Source organism: Polypterus senegalus, chromosome 14 (genome assembly GCF_016835505.1).
Source record: "Polypterus senegalus isolate Bchr_013 chromosome 14, ASM1683550v1, whole genome shotgun sequence".
Classification (NCBI taxonomy): domain Eukaryota; kingdom Metazoa; phylum Chordata; class Cladistia; order Polypteriformes; family Polypteridae; genus Polypterus; species Polypterus senegalus.
In genome coordinates this window covers 106,903,309-106,919,836 of record NC_053167.1, presented here as the reverse complement: position 1 = coordinate 106,919,836, position 16,528 = coordinate 106,903,309, and positions in this window count along the sequence as shown.

Sequence of the window (16,528 nt, the reverse complement as noted above, 5' to 3'; positions counted from 1 at the left end):
AGACTTCAGTTACATAATCTTAGAGAGTCAGAAGCAGTTAGCAGTGCACTCCTGTTAAGACAATCGCGTGATATGATATGCCTTTTGACTTAATCGAAACTAGTCTGTGACTCTTGCTGATAATTTATTAAAATGTATTTATTCACCCTTCTTTTTTGTCAGTGCAGTAGGTGATAAACAAGCTGTTTGTTAGGTCAACTTATTAAAAACCTATTTGTATCACTAAGCCATGCCACTGTAGCAAGACTAAATTTGTTTGAGATCGTAGAGTTGTCTGTGAACGCTTGTTTCTGTTTTTTAATTTCGGCTTCTTTATTTAGCAAGGATAATATCCTTCCATTCATATCTTAATCCAGACTATATATATTGTGAAACTATAAATATCTTGGTAAAATTTGCAGGATTGACTTTATGGCTTTCGATTTCAGTTATAAGCTCGGAAAGCTGATTTTACCTTTTCTTTATATTATCTTTAAGATCCTTAAGCACATTCTCTGGCTTTGAGTCCGTACTCAGATCACTCCTTGTAACTCCTTTTAACTTCACTTGATCTCCACTGGGACATCTTTGTGATTGCACAAGTGGCTCACAGCACATTTCCAGGCAAATGGCTACGTCACAATTCAAGTCTCTTTACCAACACACACAAGTCAATTTTCCTTATCTCAGGCCAAAACACAAGTGATCATCTGCGATGCCTTTATATTCTATCACAGTCTCTTAATTTCTCTTAAATTCAGGTATGCCGACTTTGCTTTTAGTATTGATCATAAATAAATATAAGAGACGAGCATGATACTTCACATTAGCTTATTTCTTTTTCTTTTATTGACAACTCCTTAGAGGGTAGTTTCCAGTTCAAAGTCTTACAATGTCAGTTTTCTGAAGAAAAATGTAGCTGTATTTATCCGAAATTACCAAAGTTCTGCAGCTTTTAGTTTCCTTCATAGGATGATTCAGGCAATAGTGTGACGCATGTTCCAATAATTCCACAGACCAATCTTCATTTTAAAAGTAGTAAAGTTCAATGCAAAAACAATTCACACAAAAATAGAGACAAAAATATACTTTAATATGTGAGCAATTCTCCATGGTAGTGTTTAGATCTGCTAGTGCCATGGTGTCGGTATATGCACCCAAAAAGAAGAAGTCTATCTGCATTCTCAGAATCATGCACCATAATGTGGAGTACAGGCAAGATGAGAAAAAAATGTTCAAATGACAACTCATGTTTAAATGGCAATGCATTTTCAAATAGTGATGTTTTCATGTATGAATGTGTGTGTGCATGTGTGAGAGAGGCAGAGACAGATTTGATCTCATTCAAGTGGCTACTGGAATATAAAATAAACACTTTCGCAAAGGTATAATAAAACAAGTGTGTTTTTATTCAAAAATAAAAATGAATAACAAAAATTTCAAGTGATAACAAAATACCAAGAAGAACATGATTCACCAACATTTGTGTGTCTGCTTAAATTCAGCGATATCTTTTACAGGTACCAAAACTTTACACCAGCTGTTACAGACTGAAATCAAAGGCTTCTTCTTTTTGGGTGCATACACCATCAGCATGGCACTCCCAGATCTTAACACTAGCATAATGAATTGCTCACGTACTAAAGTGACTATAGCTGCAGGTGAAAGTCTTATGGTGCCAAGCAGAGTTGTGTTGTGATGCAGCAGTCAATTAGTCAGCGAAAGCACTGTGAAGAAGCTGTCTGTTGTTACGGTTTTGCCTTTGTCCAGAAATGGCTCCATAAGCTTTATGACGAAAGACTCGGAAAGTGTTTGACCTGGGTTGTAACTCAAAACACAGCTCTCAAGAAAACATTACCAGATGTCTGAAATCGCAGCAAATCTGTCGTTTTTCATACATTCTGCACGGGTGTCTTTGTTGTCAAAGCACAAATGCCGCATGATAGTCTGACAGCAGCCACGGGACATTGTATCTTTTATTACCATTTCAACAAATAGTTCTGAGTAGACATCAACCACAGCACCAACTGTGGTCATCGCAGCTCTTATGAAAAGCATGGAGATAAACGCCATCAACTTAGAGAGGGAGAGGCAATTTTGTTGTACCACATGAACGTCACTAACAGGATAAAACTGAATAATAAAAAAAAAAACAAGCGCTAACTTTACAAGTAGCCAAACTTTACACCGGGTGTTACAGACTCAAATCAAATGTATGTTTTTATTATATTGTAGTAATAATAATAACAGCTCACTACTCGAAATGTGGAGCACCCAGACTTGAACCTAGAACCTTTGGGTTATAAGTCAGCAGTTCTTACCGCTGAACCGTCCAAGAAGACATATCAACTTTCTGTCGATTGACATTTGAGCTTGGGTTTTTCACTCATTGACAGCAACATTTAAATTGAATGATTTTTTTTCCTTTGATTATATTCTTGAATAAAAGTGTACAGGTTTATTTGATATTTAGACTAAAATCTTCACATATTATTCACTTCACGTAATTATTAGTATAACATGGAAAAAGTTTCTGTTTTAGGTATGTGTTCAGCATTTCTTGCCTCGCGTTTCCTGTCATCCTACATTTACACAGATCGTTGTAGACACGGAACACACATGAAATGTGTGTATTCCAAATAACAATATATTATTTACCCTATACAACTGCAGGCACCTCACATCCAGTTCAAACATACCTGAGCTCTGATAAGTTTGAAACTGACTACAGCTCCATTTGGGGTTGGGGATGGGAGAGCAGACTGCTTGCTGCTTGTGCTGATTGACACATTTGCAAAACAAAAGATGCTAATGAGGAGAGGTGCGAAGGAATTTAAGGTGGCCCAGGATTACGTGTTTTTTCATAGGCTTCAGGGATGCTAGTGTTAATACTGGTGGTCCTAGCCCTCTAAGAGACACTTCAAAAGGTTAAAAATGACACATTTCAAACATACGCATGTGGGGTATCATTTTACACTATTTCAAGGTCACTCATTACAAATTTTTAATTTTTTATCCTTTACTAGGGATCTAGCCATCAATGAACTCTATCAGAGAGTAAAAAAATGACAGATTTCTATTACAATCGAGAATATTTAGACATTTTAATATTTCAAATATTTGGAGCAGCTGGTCTTGTTGATTTTGTACTTCTACATCAATAAGTAAACGATTACATTTCTTATGAACACCCGAAATTAGGCCAGCATGGGCTAATTCAGACTTTTTAATTCATTCTGTGTGCTATTTACTGATAACATTTTAATGTGAGTAATGTGAAGCCACCTTGAGAAGACATTTCTTTTGTGACATGACAGTTTATCCCGGTGGAAGAAGCCATTAGAAGATGGCCATGAAGGGATGCATTAAGTCAGAAACGATACTCAGATAGTTTGTGGCATTCAAGTGATGATCGATTGGTATTAAGGGGCCCAAAGTCTGCCAAAAACACATTCCCCTCACCATTGTACTACCAACACCACCACTAGTGCTTGGATTTTTGACAGAAAGCATGTTGCTGAAATTTGTCAAAGCATGTATGGTATTGGCTCCAATTTTTGATTCTACCATCTGTGTGCCTCAGTATAAATTCATCAGACACTGGTTACCATTTTCCAGTCTTCAATTGTCCATTTTTGTTGAGCATGTGCCCACTGGAGCCTCAGTCTCTGTTCTTGGCTAACAGACGTCAAACCCAGTGTGATATTTTGCTGTTGCAGCCCATCTGCTTCAGGGACCAACAAGCATTCTGAGATGCTTTTCTGCATACCACAGGTATACAGAGTGGTTATCTGAGTTGCTGTAGTCTTTTTGTCAGCTTGAACCATTCTGGCCATTCTCCACTGACCTCTCTCATCAACATGTCGTTTCTGACCACAGAACCTCCATTTACTGGAAGATTTTTGTTTTTCACATTTTTTTGAGTAAACTCTAGAGACTGTGTTGTTTAAACTTTAAAGGAGATCAGCAGTTACAGAAATAGTCAAACCATCTGGCACCAATAATCATGCCATGGTCAGAATCAATGAGAGCCAATTTTTCCCCATTCTGGTGTCTGATGTGAACATCATCTAAATGCCTCTGACCTGTATCTGCAGGATTTTATGCATTGCACTGCTGCTACATGATTGGCTGATTAGATAACTGAATAGAAAAGTAGTTGTTTCTAAACATTTGTGAATGTACTGTATATTTATTAGCCTACTTAATTTTACATTGGACAAGCAAAACTAGAGAAGGATGGATTATTTAATAAGGTAGATCATCATAGGGAGAAAATAAATCTAGTTCATTGTATTTACAGGTTAGCCAAGCATTTAGTCAAATTTAGTCAGACATTTTAATAACACAAATATGTTTTGTTTTGGTGCCATTTTGTCTGTACGTTTTCTATCTGCATCTACATTAAATTCTTTTCTGTAAATTTACTTTTCATTAAGCTCCAAATCTAATATTATAATGCACAACTCCTTCACAAATAGTTACTTTAACAATTTATTTTAATGTTCAACTGATACTTAAAGTGGTTTAAAGTGGTAAATATATATTTATTATAATTGTGATTTCATTTTTGTACCAATATCATGTCAAATATTTGTATTACTGAAAAGGAAAGAAAATACCAATGTTTTACCATGTGATTAATAAAAAGCATTAGCACTAAACACTGGGCCTGTTTGTTGCCAGCCTTCTAATTATTAATGCTTCTGTTGAAAAAATATGCTGTAGTATACCACCTAATTTAATGAAAGATTTTTTTTTTTTTTTGTTTCTTATAAAATTTTTCTTGTTTATGAAAATCTTTCAGCACATTATATAAGATTTTTATACAGTACTGTTATTTTAAGATGACAATTCTGCTGAGAGGAAAATATCACATATTCTAGTGCTATTTTAACACTGGCATTAGTACATTTCTCATTTACAGCAACACACTATGATCTGTAATTTCTCCATCACTCTGTTACATCTGGATGCAATATCCAGACAGCCGTCAATCTGTAGGTAGTCTTTTAACCAACAGAGATAATTCTTCGTTAATTGCAGCTTTTATATATGAATTGCAAATAATTTTATTCTGAACACACAAATGGACCAGTTATCATAGATACAGTAATAAAAATGACATTGTGAAGTAGATACTTTCATGAATTACTGGCAAAAATCTACAGGAATCTGTCTTTCAGTTAAGAGCAGATGTTTCCTACTCTTTATCATCACCAATTTTCTTACAAATGTCGACTGTCTGCACCCTTGTTGTACATATTTCTAGCACCTGATTTAATATATACTGCTCACAAAAATTAAAGGAACACTTTAAAGAAACACATTAGATACATCAGATCTCAATATGAAGTTGGGTATCTATACAAATAACGACAGGGCAATGTCTTAGGAACAAAAGGATGCCAAGTCTTTTAATGGAAATAAAAGTTTTCTGCCTACAGAGGGCTCAATTGTGTAGACACCCTAAAATCAGAGTGAAATGAAGATGTGGCAGGCTAGTTCATTTTTTCAAAAACTTAATTTCTGCTACTCAAAATGCTTTTCAGTATCTTGTGTGGCCCCCACGAGCTTGTATGCATGCTTGACAACGGCGGGACATGCTCCTAATGAGACGACGGATGGTGTCTTGTGGCATTTCCTCCCAGATCTGTATGAGGGCATCCCTGAGCTGTTGTACAGTCTGAGGAGCAACCTGGCGCCTAATGGACCGAAACATAATGTCCCACAGATGTTCTATTGGGTTTAAGTCAGGGGATCGTGAAGGCCATTCAATTGTTTCAATTCCTTCATCCTCCAGGTACTGCCTGCATACTCTTGCCACATGAGGCCGGGCATTGTCGTGCATTAGGAGGAAACCAGGACCTACTGCACCAGCGTAGGGTCTGACAATGGGTTCAAGGATTTCATCTCGATACCTTATGGCAGTCAGAGCACCATTTCCTCGCAGTAGATGTCTGTGCGTCCCTCCATGGATATGCCTCCCCAGACCATCACTGACCCACCACCAAACCTGTCATGTTGAACGACGTTGCAGGCAGCATATCGTTCTCCTTGTCTTCTCCAGACTCTTTCACGTCTATCACAGCTGCTCAGGGTGAACCTGCTCTCGTCTGTAAAAGTACAGGGGGCCAGTGGCGGACTTGCCAATTCTGGTGTTCTTGAGCAAATGCCAGTCGAGCTCCACGGTGCTGGGCAGTGAGCACAGGGCCCACTACAGGACGTCGGGCCCTCAGGCCATCTTCATGAAGTCTGTTCCTGATTGTTTGGGTAGAGACATTCACACCAGTGGCCCTCTGGAGGTCATTCTGTAGGGCACGAGCAGTGCTCAGCCTGTTCCGCCTTGCACAAAGGAGCAGGTATCGGTCCTGCTGATGGGTTGAGGACCTTCTACGGCCCTGTCCAGCTCTCCGAGAATAACAGCCAGTCTCCTGAAATCTCCTCCATGTTCTGGAGATTGTGCTGGGAGACACATTAAACCTTCTTGCTGCAGCACATGTGGATGTGCCATCCTGGAGAAGTTGGACAACCTGTGCAACTTCTGTAGGGTTAAGGAATCGCCTCATACTGCCAGTAGAGATAATTACTCAAGCCAAAACTAGCACGAGTGGAAAACCAGCCAAAAAAGATCAAGAGGGAGAAACTTGAAATGACCTCCACATGTAAAATCAGTCCTGTTTTGAGGGTTTTCTAATTGTTGCCACTTTAGTGCACCTGTCGTTAAGTCCATGAACACCAATACAGCTGAAAGTGATTAACAATGACCTCAGCTTAACCAACCAGAAAATTATCAGACAGGTTTAATTGATTTCATGCCAGGCCCAATAAAAAAAGTGTTCCTTTAATTTTTGTGAGCAGTGTATTATTATTATTATTGACAATATTAAATGTATGTGTTTTTATCTCTATTCAGGGAACACCAGTTATTAAAATATTAAGCAAAGATTTAGAAATCAAGCAAAATGACACCTTTTATAGGCTAAGTAAAAAGATTACAATATGTAAGCTTTTGAGGCAACTCAGGCCCCTTCTTCAGGAAAGATTACAAAGAAAAGATCGAAAGCTTGCATATTGCATATTATTTAGTCAATAAAAGGTGTCATTTTCCTTGACTTCTCATTGCATCCATAATGGCTAACACAGTACAACATCATACTACTGCAAAATTTTAGAAAATCTTCCCTGTCAGACTCACACAAGTAAATAAGGATTACAATGTAAAAGTACATGCATACATAAATTCTTATGAAATCATATAAAGGATCCTTTGTATTGTGTCTCCACAGATGGGATGATGCCAATGACAACAAAGCTATAAAAAATGGTGTTTTATTATGAAACAGGAGGAAAGGCATACCACGCAGGAACATAAAATGGCAAACTAAGAAGACACTACTACAGCTCTTGAGTACTTGTCTATCTCTCCATTGCAATCAAAGTACCCTCCATTCTCACTTCATATCTTTCTCTTTCCCTGTGTGGTATAGCGGGTCCACAGCTCAGATCAAAGGACACTTTTTAAATAAATAATCGCCACCCTCGTGGCTTAAAGAGGGGGCCTGGTAGTGTGGCTGGAGCAGTTCCCAGGTGATTTGTGATGCGGACGGTCCTCACTTAAGTGCACAGGTGAGGAGTTGTCCGCATCTGTAATTGTTGCGGGGAGCTGCTAATTGCCACACCTCATCCACATCCCTGTAATATTTAATAGAAGCGTGAGGCAGATGGAAGAGGAAAAGAGGAAGGAAAGAAAAGTGAGGAGAGGAGAAAAAGAGAACAGGAGTTTAATGGAGAAGAAGGTGGCAGGAAGGAGAAAGCCAGTGCGGGAGAGTGAGAGTGAGAACGTAAGCGAGAGCAGGCTCATGAAAGTTTAAATGCAGCTGGTAGGAGAACCCTGAAGGAGTGTTTGGCCAACTCTCGGAGGGGGCAGATTGAAGCGGTCACTCCAGCAGAGCAGTTTTGAGGAGCCAGAGTGACTGGCAGAGGGGTGGACTGGCTGTTGAAGGAAGCGGAGTCGAGGAGGCTTTGAGTGTGTTGAACCCCAGCGCGAGCGCCCTGACCGCTGGGGGAAGGAACCCAAGCTGTAGCCAGGGATCAGAGGGCTACCAGACCTGAATCGAAGGGAGTTGCATTTTGCTTGTAGGGCGACTAACCTGTTGCGGGGCCCGAATGGGAGAAGCAGGGGAGACGCCAGTAATGGAGAAGAAAGCATTGGAGTTTTAAGAAAAGACTGCTTCCAGCCATTGTTTATAACCTCGTTGTTTTAAAGGATTTTTTTTTCTATTGTGATTTTAACCTCCACAGATTCACCTGTTTTTATTGGATTACTTATTTATTTACTTTGAGAGATACTGCACTTATTTATTTGAACACCGTTCAATTTTGTTGATTTTTAATAAAAGCACTTAGCACTTTTTGCACCATCCCCTTGCTTCATGGTTGTTGTGCCTCACTGTCCAGCTCATCAGTGACACTACCAATGGTGGGGTTCGAGAGCTCCCAGAAGTAAGATGGGAGCATGGAGATGAACCCGCATCGTCACACTCTGTCTTTCTATAACATACAAACCCTGTTAGTGACACTTTGCACCAGCTATCTCCAAATTTGCACTCAAATCTTCACTGGCTGAAGGTAAATTTTGAAGACCCCTCCTGAGATCATTAATAGTATTTAAGCATGTTCCTTTTTTGGCTATAGTGGCACCCTCTAGTATACTTCTTGTTGTCTCTACACCCCATGCACTCCGACTTTAAAGGAAGAAGCGTTATGTTACATCCAGGGCTTTTATTTCCCAGGCTTGGATTTAATCCTTGTTTTCTTGTAATGTTAAATTATTTTTCATGTTTTTATGTTTCTCTTTGATTTAGTAATTGTATCCTGTAACTTTAAATGTTCTGTGTACTTTGTGGGCAGAGCCCCTCTGACATAACTGCTGCTTCCTTGTTACTTTATATTAAGTCAGGAAACAGAGATTCAATACCATAACACTGAGAATGAGTTGAAGTTGTAGGCATTGATATTTATTTGATTTTACTATTTTTATTATTATTGTGTAAATATTTTTAATGTAAGTTTTCTTATGTTTGTTTACGATTTACTAATTTTATCCTGTAACTTCAAATGTTCCTTGTACTTTATGGGTTAAGTCCCAGTAGGTGGGGCCACCCTGATGTCACTGCTGCAGGGTCCTCCCTCTGTGTATGTATTCAGTCAGGGAAGAGAAATTCAACAGCACAACATTAAGAATGAGTTTGTAAGTATTATCATTTCTTTTCATTTACAGTCCTTTTATTCTTATTTTTGGATTAGTATTTTTCATTTTAATGTAACTTCTATTATGTTTGTCTGTGATTTAGTAATTATTTCCTGCAAATTAAAATGTGCAGCCATTCTGTGTAGTTTATAGGGTGAGTCCCAAGAGGCAAGGTCATTGTGATGTCACTGCTGCTGGGTTCTCTTTCTGCATTTTGTCATGCACGTGCAAGTAGGAGGAAGTTGTATGCACCAAGCGAAGGTAATTCCACACCAGGCCAGTGGGTGGCGGGGTGAACTAAACCTTCTCCTGTTATCTCTGCAGATCAGCCGCGGGAAAACCTGTCTGACTCACCGCTGAAGATGTTATATCTGGTTCTGGTGCCTAGGCTGACATCACTTCCAGTTCCGGCGCCTATGATGACATCAGAAGAAGGTCACTTCCGGTTCCCCACACGTCACTTCCGGTCATGTCAGTTAAAACCGGCATCTTTTCAAACCTCAAGCAGTTCATGTCTGGACTCCAATAAAGACGCTTCTGTCTACAAAAACAAACTCATTGCAGCCTGGGATAATATATGGGTGGCTGCCCCAAACCTTTTTAAGTGTATCAAGTCTGATCCTTTCACAGTATGTATTCAGTCACAGAAAGAGACTCAGAACTTTGAGATTGTGTTGAATTGTAAACATTGTTATTTCTTTGAATTTACTGTTTTGTTTTGTATTTTTCCTACAGATTATGTATTGAAACTTGTTTGCTGAATATTGCCTTTTTAAGCAAATACATTTGCCTTTTATTAGCTTTGTTGAGCATTTTTGCCTTATTTTTCTATGTTTGTTACTAAATCTGTAAAATAGTTAAGATTCCTCATTTGTCATTTTTGCACAAGCTGGGGCTTTACGGTAATCCACTACTTTGTAAGGCTTTTGCTTTGTTTTGGGACATTTTTAGTTCTTTTTCCAGTTCTCCTCATTTGCTTGGCCACTGCTAGGCCTGAAACCAGCAGCTTAGTGTGAGGAGTCTAGCCAGTGAAGGTCCTGGTCTGCCATGTAACTATATTTTGGAGGCCTCAAACCCCCCTTTGTTGATTTTTGAGATTCCACATCACAACACAAGGTGTTAAAGACAGCTTCATGTTGTCAGTTCTCTCAATTGGGCATTAGAGCCCCACCTGTGTGAGCTGTCATGTGTCACCTGATGACCCACCATGGCTAATTGTCTATTTCAGTCTTCCAGCTTCCAGGAGGAACATAACATCTTTCCATACAAGTTGCTGCTCTCTTGTATTCAAGCACTGTCGTTTATGATATCCTACCTCACACAGCATACCACCTTCTGATAAATTCTGCCTTTTCACAATGCTATGCCATGGTGATCTGTCATTGTCAGTGTGGGGTTTTCTTTTTTTGGAGGTAATTTTCCTTAACCTGTGCTGTCATACTAATACCTTCCCCCTCTTGGCAAACTCTTCAATAACACAATGTGTAAAAAAATTAAAATGCTCATTGAAAGTTTGACTGCTTAAAAATTCTATAAACAAATAATCAGCGTAAACACAACTGCACTCCCTTGTGTAGTGCTTTGCTTACACTGGAGTTTTAATGGGATTCTGATTACAACTAAATAACAAACTCAGAATGCATCACTTTTTTAGAAGTTCATCTAGATTTTTGATCTATATTTAGGTATAAGAGCAAAATGACTACGGCAGGGGGTGGTTGCTGGTACACAGATGGGAATATACCAGAGACTTGAATAAAGCTGCTGTGGCTGTCAGAGTAATCTGGCCTCCTGCTGTATAACTGATAAGTACTCTCATAACCATATGATTCAGAACACAAAAGTTGATGTGTAATAGAAGCCTAGTAAAAATGTTAACCCATTTATGGCACCATATTCATCTCTGAACACTTAAATACATTACATAACATGATATTCTCAGATGACTTTATCCCTCCATTCAGTAGAAGTAAAGAATCTGTCATTTTATATGTTTACATAGGTCCAGGAGTTAGTGTTTTATATATTATTGAAAAGAAAATGCAAATATAAAATATATCAAATTCAAAACACAATTCTTCTTTTAAAAGCTCTACAACAAATTTTTATGTGTATAAACCATTTTCCAAAAATAACATTTTAGCTGTACTCTCAAAATGTGCTTTCAGTAAGCAGCCAATTATACCATCAAGTCAGGGCAACTCAAGATCATAGAGGCAACATAGTGTGGTCTTGAAAAAACCAAAGGTCCACCAGACAACTGATCCTTCTAACAGTCCCTGGTCCTGTGCTTCTGAGCACTGAACACATTTCACCAATTCAGAACAACTTGTAGTTTTACCCAAACTTTCCAGGCTTTGCATCACTCAGGTGACATTTCAAGAATACAGATAAAATAATCATCTTTAAGAAAATGTTAGAAAAAACACATAAAAATAAAACAGATAAAATCTAAGAGCATAATGGTAAGGTGTGGAATAAAGGAGAAACGCTGTGAATGGAGGACCACTAAGTAACACTCTAGTTCAGTCAATCAATCAACATTTATTTATATAGCACATTTTCATACAAAAAATGTAGCTCAAAATGCTTTACAAAATGAATAGAAAAATAGAAGACCCAATAAACATAGGTCAACATTAATTAACATTGAATAAGTAAGGTCCGATGGCCAGGGTGGACAGAAAAAACAAAAAAAAACTCCAAAGGCTGGAGAAAAAAATAAAATCTGTAGGGATTCCAGACCAAGAGGTCCCCTCTGGGCAATCTACCTAACATAAATCAAACAGTCCTCTTTGTATTTAGGATTTTCATGGAAGGACCTGATGATGATGGTCACGTAGACTTCTGGCTTTCAGTCCATCAATGTTGGTGCATCATGATGCTTTGAGTAGGTGGTGACTTCAGTGCTTCCCAATCGCTGTCCTTGGGACCCACTGTGGCTGCAGGTTTTTGTTCCAACAAGATTCTTTTTACTAACAAGTGATCTCATTTAATTAGCCCGTCTTTTTTACTCTTCTCTTATTCTGCATTCAGGAAAAACACAATAGTAATTTTTTTTATGGGCGGCATGGTGGCGCAGTGGGTAACACTGCTGCCTCACAGTAAGGAGACTCAGGTTTGCTTCTTGGGTCCTCCCTGCGAGGAGTTTGCATGTTCTTCCTGTGTCTGTATGGGTTTCCCGGTTTCCTCCCACAGTCGAAAGATATGCAGGTTAGGTGGAGTGGCGATCCTAAATTGTCCCTCGTGTGTGCTTGGTGTGTGTGCCCTGCCTAGGGATTTGTTCCTGCCTTGCACCCTGTGTTGGCTGGGATTGGCTCCAGCAGACCCCCGTGACCCTGTGTTAGGGTATAGCAGGTTGGATAATGACTGACAATTTTTTTTATATTTATAAGACATTTACAAATATTTATATTTTTTTCTAAAGCTATAAATGCTTAACTCTCTTTTATTGTTTTCCTATTATTTTCCCCTTTTTCTGTGTAGTTGGCTCCCTTCATTTAACCCTAATAGTGACAATTAACAACCAGCATACCAGACACCAAGGATGATAAAAGCTGCAATGATGTCAGTGTCAGACCCGCTAATTAGTAAATAATCAATTAAATAACCAAAACACCTGGAAAAGCAGAATGAAAATTAGGTTTAAAATACTGTTAATGAATTAAAAAAACTACATATTCCCCATATAACTGCTTATTACATTTTAATAAAAATCTACCAAAGAAATCTACCCAACTTACTTTGTAATTTCTACATTGACTCCAAAACACAGATGCTGGGAAATAATGACCCACTTAATTAGGCTAAGAGTCCAATGAAAAACAGAAGTTGGTTGGAACAAAAACGTGCAGCCACAGTGGGTCCCCAGGACCGAGACTGAGAACCACTGCTCTAGTTAAAAGGATGAGCTCTGCACTTCCTTTTATACTTAACAGTCAGTAATGAAAAGTAAAGCAAAACTTAACATTAATGTTATAAATGATTTTGTGTGAATGCTCAGTTATAGGATAGCAAGGAAGAAAGGCGCGTGGTCCTCAACTAAGCAAAGAAACACAGGTGGCATATGGCATCAATCCTGGTTAAGTCAAATTGATAAGCCATACAAATTGAAACTGAAATATAAATTTATGCTGGAGAAATAACTATCTTAAACAGTGGTTCCCAACCTTTGCTTGCCCATGCTCCACCTAGGCCTCTCTAAAATCTTGATGTCCCCCAGTGTAACATCTACCTTATTCTTATTATTACCTATTCAAAAAGTGAACTCCTACTCACGTGGAGGAAGCCCATAATGTCATTAATTTGGTCTAAATAAGCTTCCAAAGAACATTTGAAACAAAAGTAAGAAAGGATAGTTGAAGTTCTGACAAAGAAGTCACTAAGAAATTGTTAAAAAAAAAAATATGATATGAAGTAATATGAAAATACAGCAAATACAATTTTGAAAACATATAAGAGTTGTGATATTCTTATAAATATAAAATAACTTTAATGTCAGCGTTTTCTGTAATATTTTGATTATTTTGTATTTTTGTTATATTGCAAAATTTTATAATCATTGTTACAATTCATATTATTTTAATGGTAAAAAACGATTTCCAAGTAGAAAAACCCAAGCTGGTTGTAAAATCATAAATTAAAGGGTTCTTCACCATCTCTTCTATGTTTATATAAATTTATGAATGTCTGTGTAAAAAATAAAAATTATTTGATAATTTTTTTCTATCATTTTTAACAGTGAATTTCTGTTTTTTCATTTTATAAATTGTTTAACTTACCTAAATTCTCAAATTGCCCCGCTAAAAAATCAAATTGCGCCCCACGTTGGGAATCACTGATTTTAAACATTTATCAATTTTGCTGTATTAAATTTACATAAAAATACAATTTTTATGGACTACAGCCCCGGCCGGGACGCTTTGGAGGACCGGAAGTGGGCGTGCGCCCATCTGGGATCACGTGAGGGCCGCCTTCCTGGTTGCTTTGGGGGCCACGGGTGCAGGGCATGGAAGCCCTACCCTGTAGGGGCCTGTGGTCACCGCCAGGAGGCACCCAAATGCCTTGGGAACCCTGGACCCTGGTACTTCTGCCACACCAGGAAGTGCTGGGGGAAAGAGAAGCAGGGACACCCGGAGAGTCTCTGGGAGAACAGCCGGCACTTCTGCCACACTGGGGCGTGTCAGCGGAAGATTGTCGGGGAGCGCCTGGAGCTCATCCGCGTGCGGATAAAAGGGACCGCCTCCCTCCAGTCGACAGCAAGAGTCGGGTGGAAGAGGACGGAGCTCGGAGGAGAGGAGTGGAGGCGGTCAGAAGGACTGGGCAAGGCATTGTTGTGCGGCCAGGACTTTAAGGGGTGATTGGTGCTGCGGCACTGGGTTTGTGCATTTGTAAATAGTAAAAATAAACACGTATGTGGAGAAAGAACATGTCTATCTGTCTGTGTCTGGGCTGTACCCCACAGCATTTAAACTCTTAATACTTTACCACAGGATAATTAAAAAGAATATATCTCAAAAATACAGCCTGTGTGGGGATTTGAGCCTAGGATCCTGTACAGTGCCTATAAAAACTAACTATACCCCCTTGAAGGTTTTCATATTTTGCCGTTTTACTACTTGAATCAAAATGGATTTAATTTGTCTTTTTCAACACTGATCAACAGAAAATGACACTTTGATGTCAAAGTGAAAAGAGTGCAAAGTTCACTAAATTAATTACAAATATTAAACACTAAATAATTGATTAGATAACCATCCACCCCCTTTAATACAACACCAATAACGCATCACTGGTGCAGCCAATTGGTTTTAAAAGTCCCAGAATTCATTCAATGGAAATGTCTGTCTGGAGTTTCATTTGATTGTAGTCTACATACACCTTATCTGAAAGATCAAGTTTGTGGGGAGTCAGTATGGTGGACCAACCTACACATTGAACACAACAGAACACTCCAAGCGACTCAGTGAAAAGGTGATTGAAAAAAACAAGTCAGTGGATGAAGACAAGAAAATCCACTAAAATAATTAAAGAATAAATTGTAAATCAATCATTAAGTAATGCAAAGAGTATGGCACAGTTGTAAACCAGCCTAGAAAATGTTGTGCACAAAAACTGACATAGGGCAAGGAGAAGACTATTGAGAGAGGCCACCAGCAGACCTATGAGAATTCTGAAAGAGTTACAAGCTACAGTGCCTGAGATTGGAAAGGCTGTGAGGCATCAATTGTTGTCCGAGTGCTTTACCAATTACAGCTTTATAGGAGAGTGGCAAAGAGAATAAACACACATGTCATCTTGGTCAGACTTTACCAGAAGAGACGTGAGAGACTCTCTAAAGTCAACTGGAAGAAGATTCTGATGAAACCCAAATTGAGCCTTTTTGGCCTTCAAACTAAATGCAATGTTTTTTTTTTTTGTTTTTTTTTTTTAAATTACACCACCCCTACCATGAAGCATAGTGGTGACAGCTTCATACTGCAAGCATGTTTCTCTGACATTTTGTGAGGGTATAATTGTGCAAAAAAGGTAAATCCTGCAGGAAGACCTGGTGCAGTCTGCAAGAAATCTATACTTCAGCAGAAGATTTGTTTTCCAGCAAGACAACAACCCCAAGCATAAAGCCAAAGCTACACATAAATGGTTGAACACAATACATTTACTGTCCTGGAGTGGCTGAGTCAGAGTCCAAATCCCTATCCAAATGACAATTTCAATGCTTGACTTGAAGAAGGCTGTTCACTCACAATGCCCATGCAACCTGATGGAGCTCCAGCAGTTCTACAAAGAAGAATGAGGAAAAACAGCAGTGTCCAGATGTGCAAAACTGCTAGAGACCTCTCCACACAGCTTCAAGACTGCCATGACTGCCGAAGGTGCATGTGCAAAATATTGACTTGAAGGTGCTGAGGACTTATGCAATCAATTATTTTGTGATTTATATTTCTAGTTAATTTAGATCACTTTGCAGGGATCTGTTTTTACTTTGACATCAAAGAGTCTTTTTCTTTTGATCAATGTCAAAAAAGCCATACTAAACATTCAGTATTACATAATATTAAAAATATAAACACTTCCAAGAGGGTGAATACTTTTTATAGGCACTGTATCTGTGATAAAGCAGTTGTACCCACTGTTCTACTGTGCTTACCAGTTATTCTTTCATCATATCATAACTCCTTAATGAAGAAATAATGAGGTTGAGCCTTACAGGAATACATAGATTGCTATAATAAAATTCCTACTTGAACATCTGACCTGTATATCTGGAAAGATGCTTCTCTCTTACTAATCTCC